General features: G+C 32.2%; 1 long non-coding RNA gene across 1 annotated transcript; it reads right to left on the bottom strand.

The window, feature by feature from the left end:
- Positions 1–6,781: 6,781 nt before the first annotated feature.
- Positions 6,782–9,275, bottom strand: LOC135212297 (uncharacterized). The gene is made up of 2 exons (XR_010313850.1): positions 9,152–9,275; positions 6,782–7,333 (listed from the first exon to the last, which is right to left on the bottom strand). It is a non-coding gene; the product is annotated as an uncharacterized LOC135212297 (long non-coding RNA).
- Positions 9,276–10,000: the final 725 nt, after the last annotated feature.

The raw sequence follows: 10,000 nt of genomic DNA on the forward strand, positions 1-10,000 counted from the left end.
CGTCAGGGTGTTTCACTGGGGGATTCGCTGTTTAATGAACAGCGACTGAAGCACAGGCAGTTCGTAAGGATTTGCTTCGTGACCTGTTGTGATGATTTCGTATCTTTCAGTATAAGAAATATACATAAACAAAATATGAAAAGGCTGGAAGTTGATCATGTTTTGCGTTGAAGCCCATTTTCCAGAGGCGTCTAAAACTAATTATGGTTCTCTAACATATGGATTTTCATTTTTCGGATTTTTTTTATAAAAGGGCCGCTAAGAATTCACTTCTGGAAGAATATGTAAGTTATCAGCTATCTTTGTTGTATATCCTAGGATGCACTTTTAATAACGTTTGATACCCTATTATATCACTATGTATATCAAATGTAAACGTTATCAGTCTTATGTTAGTTACTGACAAAATAATTTTATATTTAACACTCTCTTTTGGTGAAAGATATTGCTTGTCTTTTTTTTAATAAAAAATTACCAACTCAGTTCGTATTACCATGTCTCCAAAACTTTTCTGATTACTTACACAGAGTAAAGTTTTTTCTCATTTCTTATTTTCTTTCAAAGTAACGTGAACTCTGAATTCAAACCTTTCTCCGCCAAGAAACTGTAATACTGTAAGATTGCAATGTTTTCCTACGCTTTCATATACTTTGTTCCAGTCTTACCCTTACATATTAAGTCTTCCAGTTTCTCTCTTTTAGATATTGTTTCAGTAAATTCATTTTCCTTATTCGCCCTTATATACCCGTTTACTTGATGGACATATTCTGACAAAACGAAATCGCTGCCTCTAATGTCACTAATAACTGAAATAGTTGGTCTATGATAGTACGGAAAATCAGATTATTGGTTGTCATTTAAACTTCTAGCAAATGAATCAGCGGAAACGCACTAAATCTGACAGAACATACAATAACATATTGAAATCACGCTACGAAGGATCTAGTATGTCACGGGAAAAATATAAGAACCTTTTTCTTCGGTTTTAAGTGAAGACAGATTGGTCTTGGTCACCTGAGGGAACAATCACAGGCTTCAGAAATATCTGATGGAATCCTTCGATTTCTGTATACAAATCTATCTCTCTTAGAAATATCTTTGTCAGATATTTCTGAGATAAACTCATCGTCTACGGGAAGTCTTCACAAAACCCAGTGGTATCTCATATGAAACAGTGATTTAAATAAAATAGAATTTTAAAAAATGGTTGGGACTACTTATGATAACGAAATGTCTGATATGATTGCTTCGCTTTGTTTTATAACATAACCTCTCCTAGAAATAACTCTGTTATATATTTTCGGAGATGAACTCATCATCGACGGGATGTCTTCACAAAACCAAATGGCATCTCATAAGAAATAATGACTTAAATGAAATAAATATATAAACTTCGGTACTACTTATTTATAAAGCAACGAAAATGAAATAAATAAACCAATTTCCGATAGAAATGAATCCCATAAGGGGAGGAGAAATCCTCTTTAGTAAACAAATATCGGATTCCTCTAAAAAGAAAAGTGTGCTTGAGAAAGTTTTCGAAAGCTGGGATAAGATCTCTATTGGCGGGGATCAAAAGGTTTTCTATACAATTTTTACTTTCTTTCGTTTATTCATTTGTTTTTTGTTCGAGTTCAACGCTTCCACTTACGACAAATATCAGAGATGGCTCATAAAAAAAAAAGTTACTCTCTCTCTCTCTCTCTCTCTCTCTCTCTCTCTCTCTCTCTCTAACTAGAAATATTAGAGATGGTTCATAACAAAACAAGTTACGCCATTATCAACGAATAAACGATCCTCTCTCTCTCTCTCTCTCTCTCTCTCTCATCTCTCCTCTCTCTCTCTCTCTCTCTCTCTCTTTTACGAGAAATATAGAGATGGTTCTTGATAAAAGGTTACACATTATTAGCGAATAAAACGGTAAATTCTCTCTCTCTCTCTCTCTCTCTCTCTCTCTCTCTCTCTCTCTCTTTCTTTACGAGAAATATTAGAGATGGTTCATGATAAAAAGGTTACAACATTATTAGCGAATAAACGGTAAATTCTCTCTCTCTCTCATTCTCTCTCTCTCTCTCTCTCTCTCTCTTCTCTCTCTCTCTCTCTCTCTCTCTCTCGTCTCTCTCTCTCTCTCTTTCTTTCTGTCTCTCTCTCTCTTTATATATATATATATATATATATATATATATATATATATAATATATATATATATATATATATATATATATATATATACACACACACACATAAGCCATATTGGAGAGTAAAAGATTGACGTTCTTTTCTATATCCATTTTTTTCATTCAGACGCCGACGTTTCGCATCTAAGGCTACATCATCCGGGCTGAAATCACGAACAGTTATAAGAGTAACTGTGTATAAGCGGAGGAAGGTACGCATATTATACTTTTACTAACAGATCATTAAAATTAAAAGTACAGAAAGAGCACAAAAGGCAAACGAGAAGGTTTAAAATTTGTGTGAAAACTAAAATATTAAAATATTTTCGATTAAAAACGGAAGCACACATCACACCCACCCACACCAGCGGTTCGAGAAGGACTGATAGTCACCAGGTACAGGAACAGGAAGGGGGTAGCATATGTCAACAACAGACTGAAACAAGAGGAATAAGCAATAAATAGTTGGGTAGAGGATGTTTGTTGATTAAGACTGGGGAATCTTGAATCCTAATGGATTCATGAATAAAGTTAATTCGTCATTATTTTGGATTTTTATCTATAATGCTGAAGTCTTTAGGATCTATGTGTGTATCCCAAGTTTTACTATGGGTTCTGATATTTGATTAATCAGAATTAGACAAACGATTTCCATGGTCTGTAGCTAACTCCATGATGAGAGGAGATCCGGACTTTTAACAGCCTCCTGGCAGAGCCTTATTTAGAGAGAGTTTGGCCATGCTCGGAACCACTCAGGCGACGTCACTGACCATCGGGCGCCATCTTGCTTCTGTCTGATAGTATAACACAAGAGCCGTCATGGGAGGAAACTTTAAAACCTTTGGTTTTGGATATTTTGCAGCGAGCACATGACATTGGATTGCATTTCAGTCCCATGACATCAGACATGGGGAGTGCAAGCCAGGCCTTTCTAAAGAGTTTTGTCTTTATTTGTAAAATTGTTAATGAGATAGTTCATCCTATTAGCTAAGAACAATTTCTCTACTTCATGCACGATGTACCACATATTATAAAGAACTTGTGGTCATGTCTAGTGAAAGCTCATATCATTCATTCGAGTGACGATATGGTAAAACAATTTGATTTGCCATCGAGGGAGGCGACAGCTGAACATGGCAAAAGCTTGATATCTTTTCAGGAAGGCAAAGATCTGAAGCTTGTGCAAAACTCACCGAAGCTCATGTAAATCCATCTCATTTTGAGAAAATGAAAGTATCAGATGCTTTACACTTCTTTAGCAATTCGGTAAAAGCAGGACTTCATTACTTGTTGAACGCGAAGGATACAGTAAAGACTTACTTACAACAGTTTGGTTCATTGGTCTGATAAATAAGTGGTTCGATTTAAAGTTAAGCAGACATCCAATCATGGCACTAAGTAACTTCAAGGAATCCTGTTATAAGCAAGCTATAATGCATCTTGAGCAAGTCGTAAGAGTGTTTCATGAAATACGTATTGGAATTAATGCACAATGGAAGCCAGTTCAAACTGGAGTGATATTGTCTACCACTTCCCTTCTTAATCTCCAAAGTAATTATTTGGCCAAAGGTCACAGATTTTTACTGACATCCAGATTCACTAAAGATTGTCTAGAAAACTTGTTTAGCCCCATAAGACTGAAAACCCCACGGCCAACTGACTTAGAATTTCCACAGTCTCTGAAATTGATATCGGTTAATTTCTGAAATGCTCAAGTGCAAGTAATTATAACGTAGATGACCGCGAGTTTCTAGCTGACTTTCTTCAAAAGCCAAATGTTGAAGCAAATTGTGATGCTGAAAATGAAATAGGAACCTGATTTTTACCAATTCTCAAGTGCAACGTAAAAACACCATACATATAAACAATTGAATTAATCAAAAGGTCGTAATAATCAAAAGGAGGTGAATTAGGGAGTAAGAGCATGATGATGAGAAAAGCTGTAATGAATATAGGTAAAAAGTTAATTTTGAAACCATATATAATATTTCATAATACTTATGTATTTTAAAGTTGAAACTGTAACAAAGTTATAAACTATCATGAGTATTTTAATATCTTAATTGTTGATAGAAAGAAACTTAAGTTAACTCACCACCATATGATAAAAGAGAGAAAAGCTGAGACATCGCTCAGGTGGATGAGCGCGGCTGAACAGGACAGGAGCAAGATGGCGCCCTGTTAAAAGGTTGGCCAAACTCTCTCTATATACGGCTCTGCCTCCTGGTAGTGGTACATCCAACATCTGACCCAAGGTCATATGTTGGATGTATCACTTGGACATTTCTATTTAAAAATTATTATTATATATTATATATATATATATATATATATATATATATATACTATATATATATATATATATATATATATATATTATATATGTGTGTGTGTTTTTGTGTGTGTGTTACCCGGTTTGCGTTTCCCACTACCGGACATAATTTCTCCATATCTCTGTGAACTTGGATCTTTAGGGCTTTGTAGTGAGAAGCGTATACACCGCGAAGAACTCCTGAAGAGGTTATGGAGGTATTGTGGCTATTCAATTATATATATATATATATATATATATATATATATATATATATATACGTATACCACGTGTATACACACACGCAACCACACGCACACACACATATATACTATATATATATATCTATATATATATATATATATATATTATATATATATGTATATATATATATTATATATATATATATATATATATATATATATATATATATATATATATATATATATATATATATGTATGTATGTCGTATGTAAATATTGGCCCAACAGCGATTGGAAATTCAGCATGAAAGTTAACTCTCTTGCTCGAATGCCTTACGTAAATAAAAACAAAACGCAGGTCATACAGCCGGAAGGACTGTTTCGTGAACTGATGTTGAAAAAGGAAAGGTCAGACAATGCTTGCGAGGGAGAACCTTTGTTAAATACGAAAGACTGCGGACAATAAAATGAAATAGCGAGGGAATATTAATGTACGTCCATTTTGGCAGTACGACAGACAATCTCTTGTACTGCGTTGAATGAACAGAGAACAACAATGACGGAAATGTTTGTACTTTTGTATATAAAATAAAAGTTTTTGAATGTATAAATTTCCATTGGTCTTCTTTCGCAAAGTCAAGTCATTTTTATATATAAAAAGTCTTATCATAGTAGTAATGCAATGCATTTGGGAAAAAAATCTGGTCAAGTTATTTTGCTATAAAAACCTGTTTAATGCAATATGTTTGGAAAAAACCTGATCAAGTTATTTTGCTAAAAAAAAACAGTCATGCAATACGTTTGAAAAAAAAAACCTGGTCAAGTTATTTAGCTATAAAACAATACAGTCTAAAGCAATTCTTTTTGAAAAATAAATGGTCAAGTTATTTAGTTATAAAAAAAAATAGTCTAATACAATACGTTTAGAAAAAACCTGCTCAAGTTACTTGCTACAAAAAAAACAAAAAAAAAAAGACTTATTTGCAATACTTTTGAAAAAAAAAAAAAAAAAACTTGTCAAGTTATTTAGTTATAAAAAACAGTCTAATGCAATAAGTTTGGAAAAAACCCTTGTTAAGTTATTTTGCTACCAAAATAATTCTAATGCAATACTTTGGAAAAAAAACCTGGTCAAGTTATATTGTTATAAACAAAAAGTCTAATGCAATACGTTGCGAAAAAAAAACCTGTGAAATAATACATCGATTTCAGGTGCAGATTAAGCTTATTGACCCATATAACATTGGTTTATGTATTTTTTTTTCTAAGAGAACCTCTATATTTTCGGAACCACTGACACATATGATGAAGATGACTACTTTTTCACTTAATAACTTACAAAACAAAGATGATTAACTAAAATAAGTACTAAACCTTCAACCCCTTTTACCTAAAGGGGTAAATAAAAGCACACTCCAGTATTCCCTAAGGACATGAAGAGTCGAGTGGCTTTTCCTTCCTCCATACAGATCGCATGGTTTTATTTTTACCAGAGGCGTTATGCATAAATGCATCTCTCTCTCTCTCTCTCTCTCTCTCTCTCTCTCTCTCTCTCTCTCTCTCTCTCTCTCTTGCTCTTCCTTCTCAGTTTTTGGTGTACATAAATTCAACCATATATATTTGTCAGGAAATTACTAAGAAACTAATTATGTCTTATATGTGACTCGTCGATACAAGACTTGATTTTTAATCTGACTTTTTTTTACTGTTGTTTTTCTTACTTTCCATCATTTACAATATATATATATATATCTATATATATATATATATATATATATATTGTGTGTGTGTGTGTGTGTGTGTGTGTGTGTGTGTGTCTTCGTGTCTGTGTGTATGTGTATGAGTGTGTGTGTAAACTTATATTTGAATAACGGCCCTTTCCAGCCATTGATGTCATTATTTTTAAATCATAGTACTGTGTCACACTCTCTTATACCTCCATCAAGTTATATGTTACTTATCCTGGTACGTAGAATTTGAAGGTTTATCAAACTCCTCAAAATCATAAACCAAAATATCCTTTGCTCTCTTAAACTTAAATCAACTTGAAATATGCGTTCTTTGGACATGGAGGGGAATTAAACGAAATCTAGATGCTACATTGATTATTGTTATTGCAAGGCATTTTCCCAGTCTACAAAGGGCCCTTCTAGGAAATAAAAGCCTTAAGAAACCGATAAAAGTAATAACACAAAAACAATTCCAAAACAATGTTAAAACATCTATTAACCTTCCAGCGAAACACCAGAAAAGAAACCCTTTAAATACAGGGTGTCCATAAAGTCACAGCACCATTCTGAGTCATAAATACTTGTAATGGTACTGGGCCTTTATGGACACCCTGTATTAAATAGTAAGGCTGTTAAGACGAAAGCTAATTGTAAGGCAGTAATCAGACAAATATGACAAAATTGTTTGATGTGTCATTTAAGGCAGTGTTTTGTCAAAATGGGAAAGCATGTAACTTGTATGGTGAAGAGAAACGGGTCAGAACCTTTCAGTTTGGATTCAGTTTTTCATGTGGAAATTCATTGTCCAAGAATCTGCTTGCATATGACGTTAGCCTCGTGGAAGTTCACCAGCATTCGACACAGGATGGAAGGGAAGTAGAAAAGATGAGATGGGTGTGTGATAACCAGAACCTGAAATAGATAAGAACTCGGCCTAGAATAAGATTGAAGAAATCGATTTATTTCCCCAGTTGTCCTGAACAACTGTAAATATATATATATATATATATATATATATATATATATATATATATATATATATATATATATATATATATATATATATATATATATATATATATAATATCATATATATATATATATATATATATATCATATATATGAATATATATATATCTATATATATATATTATATTATATATATATATATATATATATATATATATATATATCTATATTCTTAGTGTGCATGGCATTCCTAAACTGATCAGTGTAAGATGCTGATAGATTATAAACAGACAATTTCCTTGAGTACGCTGGAAATAGAATTTTTGTCTAGCTAATAAATATGCAAGTTGATAATGAAAAATTACATCTGTAAAGCATGATAACAAAAAGCGTTGATTAAGTGCAAGGAAACCGTACTATTCATTACACGTTTTCCTCATGTTTTGTCAATGATGCTTTCTCAGTACTCGTAAATAATATTTTTTCAATAATGTTTTATCAATAAATTTGAAGAATGATCACAAAAAGTAGAAATATGATGCCAATACATAACTCTCGCGGAATTTTGAAGTTTTGATATAACATTTTATAACTTTTTCACAAAGGATTATGGCATGAAGAGTTTTAAAAATAGGTTAATTTTAATTTTCTTTATTTATAATAAATTATCTATTTGCTTTGTGTATGTTAAAATGCTAATCTAATGGGATTAATAATTATAGGTTTTCTCTTCATTAGGGTTAACTCGTCTAAACCAAGATAAGAATAGATGATTTATCATTAGCGTAAAAAGTTTAAAGAACTGAAGATTAAATTAAGTATCTGTTTCCAATAAATGTATCTATTAGAAGGAAGGGCAGTGGCCCAAAGAGTTAAAAAAATATAAATACCCTGCACATACAAAGGAAAGGCCAATTTTAAGATGGTTCACATTTTAGTTGGGGAAGGGATGAATGAATGATAGAACCAAGAAACTTTATCAATTAACTGTACACTTCCAACAGATGTGGTTATCAGAAGGCAAGGCAGTAACCTAAATAATAATAATGATAATAATAATAATAATAATAATAATAATAATAATAATAATAATAATAATAATAATAATAATAATAATAATAATAATAATAATAATGCTGAAAGTAAACCCTCTTTTAAACATGATTTATTAAAAGTATAATTACTACCACAGCTGCATTAATTTTATAAGGGTTCTTCTCTATTTTCCTAATTATAATTAGGAAAATAGAGAAGAACTTACATAGAATTAATGCAGCTGAGGCAGAATTACTTTTAATATAATAAAAATAATAATAATAATAATAATAATAATAATAAATAATAATAATAATAATAATAATAATAATAATAATAATAATAATAATAATAGTTGTTGTTGTTGTTGTTGTTGTTGTTGTTAAAAAATATCCACAATTTATATTAAAAGTATCTCTATATATAATTGTGGATATTTTTTGTTTTTTAACAATTTGTTTTTCCGACTGTGAATTTCTTACTTATTATTATTATTATTATTATTATTATTATTATTATTATTATTATTATTATTATTATTATTATTCATAAGGACAAAGAATATGGTAATCATCAGAAAGAATTAACAGAAGACAAAAGGAAATACAGAAAGAAGAGATCAGTTATTAAAAAAAAGGGAAACATACAAATTCTATCATGCTTGGCATTTTAGTTGATGACTATAGGAATTACAGAATTATTCCTAAGAATTATAAAGACACTCACCCCATTGAGTGCAACTGCCGCACCTCCCGAATATACGGACTATTTGGCCCTGTCTCCGCCCTGCTGCAGGAATAGCTGGTTACCCCTCAGCTCTCTTGATGCATTCCGAGACTTCTCGCCACACTGATGCCTCTCTCTTCTTGTTCCATACACTGCGTGAAGAGTTTATCATGACAGATCATGCTTCTGACACGTTCAAGTTATTATATTCGCCCCTGTAACTGCATAGAATGATGTGGGGAATGCAAGTGAATTATGAACATAAAACTACGATGTTGTCAAACTCCAGTGCCTCTCTCTTCTTGTTCCATACACTAAATTAAGAGTTTATTAACACAGATCATATTTCTGACATGTTCAAGTTATTATATTCGTCCCTGTACCGCGTAGGATAATGTGAAAGTTACAGAAGTATCAAAGAAGCTGCAAACAGAGATGATTGCAATGGTTATGGCATGATATAGAGGAGAGGAGAGGAGGATTCTGTATGGGAAAAACCTGAAGATAAAAAGAAGAAGAAGAAGAAGAAGAAGAAGAGAAGAAGTAGAAGAAGACGACTGCGTAAGATAATGTTGGAAATGCAAAGTGGGGGTTTTCAGACTTCAGTGCCTCTCTCTTCTTGTTCCATACACTGCGTGAAGAGTTTATCATGACAGATCATGCTTCTGACACGTTCAAGTTATTATATTCGCCCCTGTATTGCGTAGGATAATGGGGAAAGTTACAGAAGTATCAAAGAAGCTGCAACAGAGACGATTGCAATTGTTTGGACGTGTTTATGAGAGGAGAGGAGGATTCTGTATGTAAAAGAAACCATGAACATAGCGACGCCATTATAAGTATGGGAAA

This window comes from Macrobrachium nipponense, chromosome 40, assembly GCF_015104395.2.
Source record: "Macrobrachium nipponense isolate FS-2020 chromosome 40, ASM1510439v2, whole genome shotgun sequence".
Lineage (NCBI taxonomy): Eukaryota > Metazoa > Arthropoda > Malacostraca > Decapoda > Palaemonidae > Macrobrachium > Macrobrachium nipponense.